Source organism: Lissotriton vulgaris, chromosome 3_1 (assembly GCF_964263255.1).
Source record: "Lissotriton vulgaris chromosome 3_1, aLisVul1.2, whole genome shotgun sequence".
Classification (NCBI taxonomy): domain Eukaryota; kingdom Metazoa; phylum Chordata; class Amphibia; order Caudata; family Salamandridae; genus Lissotriton; species Lissotriton vulgaris.
The window spans coordinates 1209109818-1209123020 of NC_141689.1; the positions used below are offsets into that span (position 1 = coordinate 1209109818).

Sequence of the window (13203 nt, forward strand, 5' to 3'; positions counted from 1 at the left end):
ACATATATACAGTCATATATACATTAGGCTAACATACTCAACTGGTGCTTCTAACTAAGCCTACCCCAGTGTGCCTGACCTAAGCCTAACACGTGGAAGGGGAGTAAGTAAGTAGCTTTAAGTTAAGTTGGTTTTGCCAAGGTTTGTTTCAAGAATTCTCGTCTAAGGGTTTAGTCAACACCATACCTCTGAATAGAATGATGGAGGATTGGTATCTCCTTCAGGGGTCTCTCTCGATATCCCAGTCACCCGCGAGGGTAAACCGGAAACGCCGGGGCTGGATTTCTCTGCACGAGAAAGGCAGTGGCTCCTCTTCAGCGCGTCGAGGAAGGAGGGGGGACAGCGTCCGCGGGCAGCTGGAATCTGCTGGATGTCTTTGCAGAGGGACGGCTGTTCAGCTCCTTAAGCGTACTGCACCATAGTTCGCGCTTTAGCGGCGATAATGGTATCAGCAGCTTCACCACCACAGGATAGCAGGCTGCAGCGACAGAGTGCTAGATTTACCAACACGGGGTCTTGCAGGCAGCCAGCATCAGCAACAGTAGCTTGCAGCTCACATTGCTTAAGGCAACGTTGGTAATATTTATACCTGACAGGTGCCGGGTTTGACGCAAGTTTGGTGGACATAAGACGTCAATTAAAGATGTCACTAGGAAGTGATAGTTATCAGTTGCTCATTAGAGTTCCATTACTAATCAAAACATAGCAAGCGGGGATTTCCAGGTTTGCTGAGTTTTTATCTTGTTGAAGAACTCGGAGTGTTATCTAGGAATATCAGATAGTGACTACTGCTCTGTCATTGCACTAATTGGTCGCAAAGGAAGTGGCAGAGAGCTATGCTGGAATGTGGCTCTGTTCGTGTGAGGCCAGAGATGACTTTTCAGAAAATCGCACTTGAACGGTTATGCCAATATAGGGAATAAATGGATTTATAGCCGAATAGGGGCATAAGGTCACAGTATCGATCAGGAACCTAGATAAACACGCAACACCCACTCCACGGGTTAATGTCCATCAAAATTACTAAAACTAAAGCAATTAGATGCATGTGTAACATTGCCCACCCCAAAATACATAAATGCATTCGAAATAGGCGTACTTGTAATACATTAATTTAGGTACTGTACGTTTTTTAAAGCATAGTAATCATTCAAAAAATTATTGCATATGAAATCAATGAACGATTATGCAAAAGGAATTACACATGAAGTATCTCTGACAGAAGAAGGGCGAGATAAATCATCACATAAAAATGCATTATAATAACGTGTGCTAGAGGCTGGTGTAATGTTGTTATGTCTCTAGATGTGTTTAGAAATAGAAGTGTGAAGCTTCTGTTCTCTAAGAATAGTTTTTACGTTAAGCAAAGAATTGTTCGTGCCAAAAAAGGTCAATATTAGAAAAGTTGTCCAATTCAAAGAAAATAGATTTCCAAAGCTCTTGGCAGTTTTTGTTGATCAAAACTGAAGGCCGAATTCAGAGTTCATGGGAACGCTGTGTGTCGGAAAGCTTCCCAAAAGTTATTGTTTCTGTACGGGTGAGAACATCGTATCAGACAGGCTCTCAAAGAATTGGTCTACAAATTCAGGTGATAGTTCAACCAAATTAGATAGCGCTGTAACTTGGCAGGTGTGAGAATGATTGCTGTCATCGAAGGCAGGACCAGCAATGCTCACAGAACGTTGTACCTGGATGATGTTGCTTTTGTCACTCGCTCCACTGTTACCACTTGGCTGTAGTACAGGAGTCTCCACGAATGCCGTCATCAGGATTGGTAGCCGCTGGGGACAACACAATGCGTGAGCCGTTATTGGACTGAGCAAAGTATCGACGTCCATTGGTACTGCTGATGGAAGTGAAAGACAGATGTCCAACACGCATTCATCGTCGCAAAGCATACACCGTAGCACAGGTAAAATGCAATTTTGCCATATCGGTCTGAATGAAAGGAACCAGGTCATGTTTAGATCTCTCAGCCTGGCCAATCCAAGGACGTTAGTTATCCTGTCCCGGTAGCGCATTGCAAGGATTGTCTCTTCCATTCCCATGGGAGCTATGTCTGAGCCGAGGCTTGCCATAACGTAGCAGGAGGGTCAAAAATAGAATCCCTGCGACGAGTCCCAAAAATAATGGTATGCCGCCAAAAATGGAGTGCACAAAATTAGGAAAGATTCCCAAAATTGCCTGGAAGGGTGTTGGCAGTCCCGTAAAGACTGTCTTAAATATGCCTGGGATGCTTGTTGCACTAGACATGTTAAGGAGTTGGCTGAACATTTCTACGAAATGCACGGGGCAATTTGTTGATAAAAGGTCATGAACTTCAGTAGCTGTCCTTGCATCTAGAAGATCATACGTCTCTTTAGATGACGTTATAGGCACTGTTGTCTGTAAAAGTACAGATTTCATTTTGCTTAATGTATCAATTCGTATAGAATAGAGATTCAGACGAGGCCAGATGGGAGTCACTATGTCTGGAGGCATACAGCATACAGCATTTGACCATGGATGTTACTTCTACTAGATAACTTTTCCCTGGCACGAGGCCACAACATCTGTGATCCGTTCTAAGAATGTAACTCCCGTTCGCGAGTTGCATAAAGAAGGGCTCTCTCTGAGTTGCAGGTGTGACTAGCTGGTGGCATGAAAGGTTGTTTGAATTTCCATCACATGCTCCGTGTAAATTAATACCCTGACACAAAAGTATACCGCTTAGTGAATGTTTACAGTTCTCACCACTAAGAAATACATTTTTGTCGCTGTCACTATAGCAAGAATGAGTGTATGGTAATTTCCATTCTGATTTTACATATCCTTTACCCAATTGTTCATATTGGCCAGCAGGTATGTACTCAAGGCACTTTTTAAATCGGAAAGTTGTTATCGGAATTGTGATAATTCCGTCTATTATCCATTCAATGACAGGACTCTCTGACATTGTCAATGGTAATCTCTCGAGTTTTTCGATGCTCAGGATTGTATAGTCTGCTCCTTTCTGTGCCAAACTGATCTGTTTATCAGTAAGGTTAAAACTGGAAAATAATGACGTCGTGTTGATTAAACGCCAAGGCACATAGCCTGAACGAAAATTTTGCAGCGTCCAGCCTAATTCTATAATAGAGCGTAATTGAGACTGGCCATGTTGTAACATTAGCAAATCTCTGTCTATCACATCAAAGGCAGAGGATACAATATTGTCCAACGAATATATTCTGGAAGACAGAGTCGTTAACCCATTGTCTACTACAGAAAGTGATTTCTCCAAATTAATACGATCAATTTCTCGTATTTTTTCAGCAGTTTCAATTTGCTTTACTTTCCAAGCCTCGTTGTAAGCAGCATAGATACTGGTCGCTATGAAACGCTTTTGACGCTGTTTGCGTGGTCCAAGAATGAAATCGCGCAAATCAGCACCCTCTTTTAATAAAGACAAGTGTTGCTTAATTTCAGCCAGTGTGGACGAAGTTAGCCATTCAAGGCAGAGTTTCCCTACACTGTATGTTGTTATAATCCCTGGATGTTGTCTCTGGGAGTATCTCGGGTCTAATCTGGTCATTTTTAACCCCTGTGTTTTATTCAGGAATCTATCTTGACAGCTGTAGGCCAGATTAACCACTTTTTCCAATCAGGATGTGTTCTGTTGAAATGTAAAATTTGTGACACGTCTAACTCAATATCTGTGGTTGTATTCTCAGGTATTGGCTTCGGAATAGACGGTGTTTTAAGGTCTTTGATCTTAGCTAGGCCAAGACAAGATGTTTGGTGTATTGTGTCATTTAAAAATAACATTTGTTCTGGTATCATGCAGGTTCTAAATAGTGCTTCAATGCCTTGCACCTGCCGATCTTTTGTACCCCAAATTGTTTTCGTTTCAATATTATTTTTCCAATAATCAAAACCAAATGTCATCATTTTGTCATAAAATGCTTCTGAATATATCAATTTAGAATTTGTCAGCATTGTTTTCATTCCTGTTTTATCTAACAGTTTGTAATAAAACGTTTCTGCATCACTGGTGTTAAACCCTGAGAAGTATTTGGATTTCTCAAAAAATGTTTTAGAACTGCTTTTAGGTGGTGTAGAACAATGTTCCCATTGATTATACATAAAAACATTTCTAGGCTGTGCAGATTTATGCAGGTAATGATCCCCATAGTGGGTGTAACAGAATAACTGCTCATAACTAGATGAACCTTGTAAATAATCATGATCTGTGAATCTAGCTGACATTACTAAATCGGACATCATGTCATTAATACTGTTAAAGTCCCAATCATCAGAGAATGTACTAGGTGTCACAAAGTCACTTAAGGAAACCTTTAGTTGATGAGGATACTTCAGGATTTCGACCGGACCATAGATCTCATAGTCTGTTTTCTCCCATACTACCCCACCAGGTATTGGAATTGCTGTGACATTTACTGTTGACAGTTCTCTTTTCTTCACGTGGGATGATCTGTGTGGTTTCAGGACTAGGTTGATGTTCTGACTTGCTGTGTCCATTGTAATATATTTTCCTTCAATGAATTTTCCCAAACACAGTACCATGATGAGCCAAAGCAGGAGGAAAAATACACCTAGACCGAACCAGAACTCTAGCCAAGGGGAAATAAGGTAGATTTCCTTCAGTTGATGAAAGAGTTCCGTTGCTTTTTCTTTAAAAGTCTTTTTTGTTTCTGGCATCACTTCGGGGTCGTTTAAATCTTCAGAGAAGTTGTTGAAGTTGATGAAATAACTAGAGGCAGTTCTGTCAATTGATGGGATTGTTCTTTCAATCTGTCTTTCGGTAGCACTTTCTGATGCCACATCATTGTAGACTGGTGTTGTTTCTTGACGAACTGTTTCAATCTGTGTTTCAAGAGGCACGAGTTCCATGGCATTATTGCATAGACCTTTATTGTGCACTGCAGGCTGATCAAATGTGATTAGTCTTTCAGTTTGAACCTCTTGGATTGTTGCAAGTTTGGGTATTCTGTTGTTTCTTGGGAGTCCACTGGGCCTACTGTTGATTATAGGCCACATGCTTGTGGTTTTACCAGATCGATAGACACGACTCTGTTCTCCTTTTTACCAGCAAGGGGCGGTAGCACAACTGATCTTGTTCCGGTGACTGCCAAGACAGGTACTGCTTTTCTGTAAGAAGGCCCAAATTCCTTCTTAACCGCGATCTTTTCTCTGACTAGATCCCCAATCTTTGGAATCCAGACAGGCCTTGCTGGGGCTGTTGCGGGTGGTGCCTCGTCAGTGGTACTTGGCTGTTGCTATAACTTTATGTTGCTTAATGATTTTCTTGTTTCATTCAGTTCCTGTAAAACAGCCAAACGATCCTTTACATCAAAGTGCGTTGTTTCTTCTTGTACCACTGACATCTGACTATCGAGGTCCTGAACTCGCATTCTAATTCCGAACAATAGTTCGTATGGGCTGAAACCTTTTAGAGAATTTCTTGGCATGTTGTTAAGACTAGTCTGGACACTTATTAAATGTTTGACCCACCCAGCGCCTGAACCTAATACCTTTGCTGTTATAGATTGCTTTATGTCACGTTTTTTTCTTTCTACCACACTATTCCCTTCGGGGTGCGACGGACAAGAATACCGCAACCCAATTCCCATGCTGGCCATGGCCTCCTTATAGGCTCGAGAGCTGAAAGCAGGACCCTGGTCAGAATGGAACATGGTAATTGCGTATGTGCCGATATAGACTTGCAAATCTTTTATAACCGTTCTAGCGTCAGCCGAGCGCAGTGGGCCTCATTTTTTTTAAGTGCGTTTCGTCTTAATGGTGTACACTGGGACGCGCTTCTCTTCTTTGATTGCGCAGATAGACCGCGTTATGCAGTCTATCAGGATTTCTGAAACTATACTTGCCGGTTCATCACTGCGATCTCTGTTGCAGTCTGGACAGTTCTTTGCGAAGTCATGAATTCCTTCACTCATGTCCGGCCACCAGTACTCTGATTGCAATTTTTTCAGAGAGGCTTTGATTGTTTGGTGTCTCAGACCCAATCCCATGTGTGCTTCCAGTAAGAGGAAGCCCCTCCTGCTCCTGTTTGGAATTACTCTGTCCCCCACTCCAGGGATTCGAGCAAAAGGAACGGAGTTTGCATCGATTATGTATTAATAATTGAGTGGATAGTTTACGGGTAGTGCTGCACAGTCGCCTTTTACGGTCGTTTTTTACTGCCAGCATGGTTTCCCCGTCTATGTCCTTATCTGTATGCTTTTTTGTGGCTACGGAAGCCGGTTTAGTTGCTTCCGCTTTGGCTGTATTAGCCAATGAATTCCCTGCAACGTGAACGCCATCACGTTGAAGACTCTGTGCGTGAATCACGTGAGTCTGTTGTAGTTCTTTGTGTAAAAGAGCTACCTCGTTCCAGAGCAATTTATGCTTTATTGTGGCACCTGTGTCATCTTTGTAGTCGTTTTTGATCCAACTCTGCAGTTTATTGTTGTAAGAGTTGACGCAAAAATGAGAATCGCACACTATAAGTGTCGGGAATTCACGTTCTGCATTTTCTAGCGCCATCTTTAAAGATCTGATTTCAGTTCTTTGAACCGAACAGTTTCTTACAGATTCAGTTTTTGTTACTTTCGGTCTGAATTTACCGCATAGCCAACGACCTTTAATGATCGCACATGCTGCATCGTAGGATTTTCTCTCTACGTTGAAAGGCTGTACAAAGCTATCTGTATAGATTATACAGGCGTATTGTGGGAGAGGCAAAATTTCGATTGGCAGAGGATATTCTTCTTCATATTCTAAATCATTCAGTTCTTCGAATTGCGGTGCGAAGTAGTATTTCACGTCTTCCGCTCCTAGAGAATCTATACACTGTATCCATTTCGGATCTAGTGACACTGTAGGCAGGTTTACTGGGCTGAATAGCGCCTCAAAGGCGGATTCCGCTGTAAGGATATTAATCCGTTTGCCGTGTGCTAGTTCTCGTTCATTTGCTAATGCGATTTGCACTGCTTTCACAGTTCTTTCTGTGTGACTGAATGCTTTTTCTGCTTGTGTGTACAAGTGAGATTTAATTGAAATAGGTACCTTTTCTCCCTCATTAGAGGTCAGGTACGTGAATCCGCATCTTCCTGGGATGACTCGGATTACAAGATCGATCGTGTTGTCACGTGTATCTAATTTAGTTTTTGCTAACATGTCTGTTTGCAGTGATCTCAAAATTTCTGTGTGTTTTTGAGTCCAATTGATTTGTTTAAAATCAGGTTTAATTAGTTCGTAGAGAGGTTTAACCCTCTCTGCGTAATTTAGTATGTAAGTTCTTCCGAAATTCAGAAAACCTAGAATGGATTGTAAATTTTTCAGCGTTTTTGGAGCTTGGAGTACAGCGCACTTCTCTAAGAAGTTGTCCGCTAGGCTTTTCCCTTCACTTGATAATTCGTATCCTAAAAATAGTACTGTCAGATGGGCAATTCGGGACTTTTTAAAGTTGAATTTGTAACCCTCTGCTGTGAACCCAAGTATAATGGTGTTCACTCTTTTCAAGTGAGTATCCAAGTCGTCGTCTGTGAGATAAATATCATCTACGTAAGATAATGCTTCATCATCATAGATTTGTAGTAACTCTGTTACCCTAGCTGAGAATAGTCCTGGGCTGTTCTTGAACCCCTGTGGGAGTCGACAGAATTTTTTCTGTGACCCAAATGCAGAGAAAGCGGTCAAATATCTGCTTTCTGGTGCAATGTTTTGACAAAAGAAACCATTAGAAATGTCTAATGTCGTTTTATATTTTTTCCTAACTATATTATTCATTAGGGCTGCACTATGCGAGTTTTGTACTGCAAAGGTTTTGCAACATGTATTAAGATGTCTGTAGTCCAAAACTAGACAATATGAATTGTCTGGCTTGGAGACAGGAAACAAAGGATTGTTCATTTGAGAGGTGCATGTTTCAATCACCCCCTGGTATTCAAGTTGATCTAAGATCTCCCTGACTTGTTTCTTAGCTTCTTGCTTTATGGGATACTGCCGTTGGGCAGTTGGTTCACTTTTTAATTGGATTTTGTGAGGAGGTGAATCCTCATCCCATCCTACGTGATTTTTATATAATGCCGGTGCCTGGGCTACTGCCCATTTCCTTGCATATGTGTATTTTTTGTGAATCGGAATGTGATTCGAGAAGGCAGGCATAATCACTTCTTCGCCACGAGGGCACTCCCTGACAAACTCTGGAGGCCAATCTTTTTCAGCTAACAGAATATCATAGCCTTTTGAGAGCTTATCCCAAAATAGACCCTTAATTTTCCTAGTCTTATCACCCTCCATACGCAATGTTATTTCGTATATTTTATGGGGCTCGCTAAGTCTGGCGTCGGCAGTTTCAACCTGAATGAATTCATTCGTGTCCACTGTCTCTAGATGACTCATCAAGATCTTGCGCGCTATACTGATTTCTGCTGCACTGTCCAACATTGTCAATGCCCACTCCCCATTTTTCAACTGTGTCCTCAGTATTCTCGGCATGGTTGATTACTCTAATACTGGCTACCTTCTTTTTCTGAAATTGAGAATTTTTACTCTGAGCAGGTTCCTTGTCTTTGGACTTGGTGTGCTCTCCTGGGTCTGACCGTCCTCGTCTTTCCGAATTCTGTGGAAAAGATCGAGAGGGACATGTATCAATACTTTGATATCTATCAGGTTTTTTCAGATTATCCCTATTTCTAAGGTTATATCTTTTCTCAGAGGGCTCCCGCTGGGGAGACTGGCGTTCTCGAGTCGGAGTTCTTTCCCTCCGTCGAGGAGACCTTCCTCTGGACTGGAAAACTTTTTCCTTGGGAGTGGATTGTTTATTTCCATCCCAGCTCTTTTTAGGAGTGTTTGAATTATTTTTAATAAATAATTTTTCAGGATTTTCGAGCAGTTGGGGCTTTACTGGTTTCCCACCCAAGCTGTCTCTACCTAATTCTTCATAGCATTTTTCTATGATTTTTGCAAGCTCAACAGGATCTTTTATATCTGTTTCCTTCAACTTCTGGCGGATCGCCACAGATGCTGCTTCTCCTCTTATGTTGGCTAATAATATAGCCGTGACCTGCTTGAAGTCTTTCAGTAATTTCATACCTAGATTTAAAGCGGGCTCTGGACCGAATTCATTTTGAATCTGTTTTAGCACTTCTGGTATTACCGCCATAGACGGAACACCGTGTGTTTTTGTGTAAATAGAAGCAAAGACTGTACCCCAAGTGTCACAGTCCTCCACGTGTGGTGCGATTCCCATAGGAAGGCAGATGGTCAAGATTCTGTGTTTCTCAATAGGGGTAGTATCAGGAAATACTGCCTCTATTTGAGTGATTTTCTGTGCTAACCAGAAAGGAATTTGTTCCCGTTTTACGGGTGTTTTACCAAGACATGACTGTATGTTCTGTGGTGTAATTTTATTTGTGTTCCCCTGATGAGGGGTCAGCTGTGGTACATTAACAGCTGGCTGGACTGTTGCAGTCCGCATTACATATTGGACTAATTGCCTATGTATTTTTATTAATGTGTTTAGCTGTACTAACAGCTCTTCTCTAGACATTTTTACAATGTCAGGATGTGGTGTGTAGCTGGCTAGAACCGGCCACGTGGCTCCTGGTCTACGTAGTGGACCGAGCCTAGTTATTTGATCAGTGTGTTTTAGGGCGGCATTAAACCAGAGCAGGTGCTCTTGAAATTTAAGTGGAATTTCAATCTCCTCGAAAGGAGCGTACTCTCCCGGAGGTTCCTCTATTTTGTAATAGTGAAACTCTTTTGTTATAGCGTTTACCGCTGGAAAGTTTATCCATGAATAGAATACCTCTGTCTGCCGATATTCGTGAGCCTCTATCACGAAAATTACTGTACCACCTTGAGGTGTCAGTCCGTTCTCTATAAGTTTTAAAGTTATAGATCTTCTTAAGTGGACCGGGATGATAATAGCATCCGGGTCTGTGTATTCAGGACCTTGCTGAGTCGCATCTGCTGCGGCCCCAGAGGTTCCGTTTTCTGGCATTGTAAAAATGCGAGGTTTGCAGAGTAGGTCTCCAAGGAGACAAAGATTAGGTGCACAATATTTTGGAACACTGTATCCTTCAACGTTGAATAAACCAGAGCTTTACATAGGAATCTCTTCCTACTAAGTTCGGGCGGATTTTAACCTTTCACCCACTCCAGACGTCTATTGGAGTATTTACGGGAGAAAGGGGTCTGTGTGAAATATGCACGACTGAGTTAATCTAAAAGTCTTGCGTTAGTTTATCGCCTTACCAAACGTTAGGCGCCATGTAGTGTAGTTCCTAGTTTCCCACTAGGCCCTGCGCATTGGAATAACATAAACAGTAGTATCGACGTGGAACTGCGGATATTCCAGGCCTCCACTGACTATGCTAAACTTAATTGGGTTGTGTTACCAACTAGCTCAGAGGTCACTGGAAACTTTCTTCTCTGCATAGGAAGTGATCAGCTTCCTTGGCACAGACAAGAAGGGATTCAGCTTTCCAACAACCGTGCAACATGACAACTTTGCTCCTCTTATCAAGAGTCAATCTCTAGGGTCGTGTGAAACAATAGACATGTATTTCACTCAGTCAGTCTAGTGCAGTTTACTTTCACGAGATGTAGAGAATAGAGAGACGGGCGTTTGTCAATAAAGGTTAACATTTATTGAACAGTCTTTCTTCTCGTACAAGAGAAATGTATTGCCACAACTGCAATAATTGTTATTATAAAAAGTACGTACAGTAAGATAAGTATTGCGAAATAGAACTGTAAAAGCATTGATATGGTTTCTTAGCCATACAATGGTTTAAAAGTAATAAAACATATATACAGTCATATATACATTAGGCTAACATACTCAACTGGTGCTTCTAACTAAGCCTACCCCAGTGTGCCTGACCTAAGCCTAACACGTGGAAGGGGAGTAAGTAAGTAGCTTTAAGTTAAGTTGGTTTTGCCAAGGTTTGTTTCAAGAATTCTCGTCTAAGGGTTTAGTCAACACCATACCTCTGAATAGAATGATGGAGGACTGGTATCTCCTTCAGGGGTCTCTCTCGATATCCCAGTCACCCGCGAGGGTAAACCGGAAACTCCGGGGCTGGATTTCTCTGCACGAGAAAGGCAGCGGCTTCTCTTCAGCGCGTCGAGGAAGGAGGGGGGACAGCGTCCGCGGGCAGCTGAAATCTGCTGGATGTCTTCGCAGAGGGACGGCTGTTCAGCTCCTTAAGCGTACTGCACCATAGTTCGCGCTTTAGCGGCGATAATGGTATCAGCAGCTTCACCACCACAGGATAGCAGGCTGCAGCGACAGAGTGCTAGATTTACCAACATGGGGTCTTGCAGGCAGCCAGCATCAGCAACAGTAGCTTGCAGCTCACATTGCTTAAGGCAACGTTGGTAATATTTATACCTGACAGGTGCCGGGTTTGACGCAAGTTTGGTGGACATAAGACGTCAATTAAAGATGTCACTAGGAAGTGATAGTTATCAGTTGCTCATTAGAGTTCCATTACTAATCAAAACATAGCAAGCGGGGATTTCCAGGTTTGCTGAGTTTTTATCTTGTTGAAGAACTCGGAGTGTTATCTAGGAATATCAGATAGTGATTACTGCTCTGTCATTGCACTAATTGGTCGCAAAGGAAGTGGCAGAGAGCTATGCTGGAATGTGGCTCTGTTCGTGTGAGGCCAGAGATGACTTTTCAGAAAATCGCACTTGAACGGTTATGCCAATATAGGGAATAAATGGATTTATAGCCGAATAGGGGCATAAGGTCACAGTATCGATCAGGAACCTAGATAAACACGCAACAGGGGACTCTGTTATACTTTGTACCAGTCCTACCTTCATCCCTAAGGTCCCTTCCGATTTCATTTAAATGAAGCAGTCATATAAAATACTGTTTTCCCAAATCCGCCATCACTAGCAGAAAGATCTTTACACTCCTTGGATCTCAAAAGATGTATAAAATCCACAAAACTGACCAGCTGTTTGTGGCATATTGGAACATCAGGAAGGGATATCCTGTTACTAAACAGACTATAGCACATTGGATTTCAGCAGCTGTACAGTTAAGCCATCAACAAGCAGACAAACCACTATCTTCAACAGTGAAAGCTCACTCTACGGGAGCTCTTTCCTCTTCGACAGCTCTCTTTGCCGGTGTGCCTATGCAGCAGATTTGCAGAGCAGCAACCTGGCCCAGCAGGCACACATTTACAAGGCATTACTGTTTGGAAGCCACAAGCAATGCTGACACAGCTGTGGGGCAAGTGATTCTCGATAATCATTTTCAATAAGGAGAGCCTCTCTCCTTCCCATCTTCTTATATGTTTTGACTATTCCTTTTATGTGGTTAAAAACTGAATGAAGTTTGTTTTCTCATGGATACATTGTTATGTACTCTTGTAAATTTAAATACATATTTGCAGGCGAATGTCTTTCAAGATATTTATATGTGTGTGTGTGTGTGTGTATATGTATTTGTGATGCGTTTTACTATGTTCAGGATTACCTATGTTTTTTACTGCATGCCTTATATCAGCATACATACCTATAATATAACTACTGCTATCTATTCGGATTCAAGCATGTGAATCTATGAAAGATACCCCAATACTGGAGAAGAAAAAAAGTTACTTACCTGTAAACTGTGGTTCTCCAGTGTTGGTATCGCTTATAGTTTCACATGCGACTCACCCTCCTCCTCCTCCTCCCCTGGTTATGTATATACACTTGAAACTCACTTAAACTGCTTAAAAATCTGAGAGCCTGGAGCCTCTGTGGTGAGGGTTCTAGAGGGTGCTGTCACATGATTGGCTGGAATTTGGACCATTCCTAATGACTAGGATGAGATGTTAAAGTGCAGGTTTTTTCTCATTAACTTCAATGTTAAGGTTATTGCTTACTGCTTTTAATGTACTCTGGGACTCCCACTTTGACGGGGAATGATTCAAACATGTGAATCTATGAAAGATACCAACACTGGCAAACCAAAGTTTACAGGTAAGTAACTTATTTTCTTCTTGCTTAGACAGCAATGATTGGGAGATAACACATCTTCAACAGAGACAGTTTTCTAGTGCTGCGCTGACTGCATTGTTAGATGCACACTTGCACCTAGGAGTAATTGTTAATCAAGTGTCCAGTGAAAAGTATTTGTCTCGGTTTGCTCTCAACTCCAGGGACATGTATAATTTGAGCAAACCCGGTTATCGGGGAAAGGTATTA

At 42.0% G+C, this 13203-nt stretch overlaps 1 protein-coding gene across 2 annotated transcripts in view; it reads left to right on the top strand.

Moving 5' to 3' along the window:
* RNF38 (ring finger protein 38) overlaps nt 1-13203 on the top strand; it is a 759966-nt gene that overhangs the window by 667997 nt on the left and 78766 nt on the right. The gene's annotated exons all lie outside the window — the stretch shown is intronic.